Source organism: Microtus ochrogaster, unplaced genomic scaffold (genome assembly GCF_000317375.1).
Source record: "Microtus ochrogaster isolate Prairie Vole_2 unplaced genomic scaffold, MicOch1.0 UNK105, whole genome shotgun sequence".
NCBI classification, from domain to species: domain Eukaryota; kingdom Metazoa; phylum Chordata; class Mammalia; order Rodentia; family Cricetidae; genus Microtus; species Microtus ochrogaster.
In genome coordinates this window covers 503,226-506,935 of record NW_004949203.1, presented here as the reverse complement: position 1 = coordinate 506,935, position 3,710 = coordinate 503,226, and the positions used below count along the sequence as shown (strand labels likewise).

The 3,710-nt window shown below is 48.4% G+C and overlaps 1 protein-coding gene across 1 annotated transcript in view; it reads left to right on the top strand.

Moving 5' to 3' along the window:
• Peli2 (pellino E3 ubiquitin protein ligase family member 2) overlaps positions 1 to 3,710 on the top strand; it is a 142,406-nt gene that overhangs the window by 52,059 nt on the left and 86,637 nt on the right. The gene's annotated exons all lie outside the window — the stretch shown is intronic.

The window sequence follows — 3,710 nt, the reverse complement described above, 5'->3', positions numbered from 1 at the left end:
TGGAGAGGGGAGGGGAAGAGAGGTGATGGTGGGAAGGGGAGGGGAGGGGAGGAGAACTGGGGATGGGGAGGGGAGCCAGTGATGGTTGTCAGGTTGTTTCAAGCCCCATTCCAGGTTTGAAATTGATTGAGCATCAGCATAAAGACTGTGAAGCTGAGAGCATCACCAACCATTCTTTTAGTGCCTTAGTGGCATCTGAGGCAGCTCAGGGTCCTCAGCGTCCCAGCAGAAGCCACAAAGCTTCTTTATGCCTGGTGTGGGAAGTTTCAGACTCTGGCCACTCTTACATCTTGTTGGCAAATAGGTCATAGGTCAGGAAGGTCGACCCACGTTTAGGGAAGAGGACATTAGAGTCCATTTCTCAGGGGGTCAGTAAGGAGGGATTCGTGACCACCCAGACCAAGTTCCTTGACAGGAGAGCCTCCAAGGGAGACCTTGAAGTGAAAAGGGTGGAGGGACATTGGGTATCTATGGCCGGTGACCAATACTCCTGTTCTGTTCTGTCTTTGTGATAAAACTTCCTCCTGGGCTGTACCCTTCTACCCACGCCTAAGAAGGGTGGGTTCCGGTAGTGGTTGCCACTCAGTCATTGCCTCCGCCTTCTTCACGTCCCGCTCTGCAGCTTTCCCTGGAACAGTCATCTGTTCATCCTCTGATTTTTGCCCCCCTCCCCCCACAGCAAAAGCCTTTGCCACCAGACCTCTGACATCTGCCCTCCTTTGTGTCTTCTCTGAATAGCCTGGAAGTCCAGTGCTTATTTCAAGTGTCCTCACCCTGGCCAGGCCAGAGCCTCTCTGATTTTTCCCTTCTCTGCCTACACCATTGAATTGTTCTGGGTTCGAGGTATGGATCTGGAGCCTGCTCCCCATGCTGCGTTAGAATCTCCGGGGTGGAGCTTTCCATATTTGTGTAAGACTCTCTAGTTTTGCTGATTTTTATACCATCTCAAGACAGCGCTAAACCTTTATCGTGCCCTAGCCCATTTCCACTGTTTGGCTTTGAATCAGTCTATGGAATTTCCTGGGCTAGTATAAATAAGTGAGCACCCACTTGGTGGCTTGAGACAACAGCTGTTGGTATTTTCACAGTCCTAGAAGGCTTGAGGGCTGACACCAAGGCGTGGACAGGGCCCCATCCCTGTGATAGCTCCAGGGGAGATCCTTCCTCGTTTCTCCAGCTCTCAGTGACTCCAGGCATTTCTTAGAGTGCTTGTGTAACTTTGGGCTCCCTGTCTGTCTTACATGGTCTCTCCCTCTCTTCCCCAATGCCTCTTAAAGATTCCTGTCATTAAAGCTAGGTTCCCCCAACAATGCAAGATGACTTTATCTTGAGAGCCTTTGCCTTTTTCTGAAAGGTCCACTCACAGGCTCCAGAATGTGCTTATACATTTTTGGGAGGAGGGGGAAGCATCCATCTTCTGCCTGCCCCGCGGCAGTGACGGCGCTCTCTGCTGATTGTGCTGATTGTTTCCAGCAATCCTACTAGTTGATTCTGCACTTTGAACCCTACTGGCTGAGTCCCTATGTCCTGTCATGCTGAGCAAATCCTGCCAGACTCCTGGTCTCCTGTACGGTCCTACAGTGCCTGCTCTTGTAATCCCACCTGTCTGTTTTCCCCACCTTCTCTCCACGGCTTCCCCACTTTGGGAACGTAGAACTTGGAACTCCCTCAGCCCGCGTTGCTTTGAGTGTGCTTGGATTCAGGACAAGTCCAGAGTGTCTTTCCCTGCTCTGCGCTGGTGCCGCCTCTTGCCCCATGTGTTTGCCACCTGCTGCAGCTTTTGCTCCTTCTGAACAGAAGGCTCTGTGAAGGCAGGAAGCTGGTTCTCATTGTAGCTCTAGCACCGGGCACTATAAATATTGAATGAATGGCTTGGGAGCTTAAACTAATTAGAGACTCGTCTCATCTTCATCACTGTTTTCCCGCCACTGTTTTGTTTCCAGAACGATTTTTTCTTGTCATCATCTAGATACATTAAGTAGGCAATCTGTCCACACACTGGTTTGTTTGTCTAACCTACAGTATCTGTTCATCTATGCATGGACACAGGCAATTGAAATTAAATTATTTCTGCATGTGTTGGCATTTCTGACTCGGTCTCTTTGGGCTGGACCTAACGTTGAGGCTGTAAACAAGAATCTCATGAGTAAGGGTTAGCGTACATCTGAGTCAACGAAAGCCCTGATGAATTCTGTGTCCCTCACTTTTGCTTCAGTCAGATGTGACATTCATGTGGTTAGGCCACCGCAGGAGACAGTCAGCTGTCCTCGTCCCAGTTTTATACGTTCTAGGATGCGGGGTGTTGACCAGATTGGGCCAGGTGTAAAGGGAGAGGGACAGAGAGGGATGTTGGCAATACCATCTTCTACCAAAACAGGGAGTCTCGGGTGTGAGGGGAGGGGCAGACTGGGGAGAAGGGAATGCCGCACACTTCCCAGGCTGGGCCCCTTCTGGACCCGGGCTGGGTCCCCTTCCTGACCAGGAGTGTGTGAGCGAGTGAGGAGAGTATGGCATGGGAAACCTTGACAGAGCTTGTCATCTGTCTGTCCACAGCAGTGAAAATGCTCCTCCACGTTGTCTACTGTCTCAACTTTAATTGGTTCTGTGTTTCCTTTAATATAGACTGCTGGTTCGGAGTGTGGTGTCAAAATACCCAGAAGTGAGTGCTTGATAGTAGTGATTGCAGATTCATGGAAACTGTACATTTTTCTGATCTTGCCTCAGGGAAAAAGGAGAGGCTTATTTATTTAGTCCAGAGGCATCTTTAGGTAGCTGGTTCCTTTCTGATGGGCATGGAAACAGATTATAAGCGCAGTAGAAAGAGCTTCTGTGATGATTTGAAACCACTGTCTGGTGAGGCTGTTGACTCAGCTTTTAAATATACACCCAGACCCCCTTTGTTCCAGCTGCTGCAGTTCCCAGGGGCCTCACCCTCCCACACCACACCTCTCTTCCTGGATAAGGCAGAGTCGGAGCAAGCCACCAGCCTCGCGGCCCTTGTCTTTGGTGTTCTCGGAGGACTTTGGAGCAGCTGTGTTTATCTGAGTAAATCTATACGACCCCCTTTCACTCCTCTTGAGAGGAGGTTCTCCGTGTTGCCAGCAAAGAATCTTAGTTAAATCTGCGTGGCCACATGGGATGCTGGTTAAAACATTCAGAGATCCGTAAATCTGTGGTTAGCACATGCAGTTAAAACCAGACTGTCAGCTGTAATCCTGAATTTCTTTAAACTCTGTCATTAGCTAAATGTAAGAAATCTACCCAGGACTTGTTTACTCGCCAGGCTTTCTGAGAGTGGCTAAAATGCATGTATAATTTGTACAAGCTGGCTTTTTTTCCCCTGTTAACCTAGCAGTATAGGGTCAAACAAATGAGAATGCATATAGGATCCAAAACTTTTAAGAAAGTAAGTAACTAAATTCAGTCTTATTGCAGAACAGATCGTAAAGAAATCATTACGATGATTTGAGAGATGAGTTTTAATTAGCATACTCTTTGCTAACTAGTTCATCTGAAATGTTTCTCAAGTGTTTCCTGAGGTCTATTAGAGCAGTATAGGCTGGATCAAGCCAGCACTCGTGTGACCTCTGCAGACTTCACGTTTGTCTGTTCTGAAAAGGCTCCGAAGATTCTGTCTTCATAGAGCAGGAAACCTGTAATTACTCGTGCATCACTTTTCAGTGCAGTCTCTGGGAGCCATTTGGGTTTTG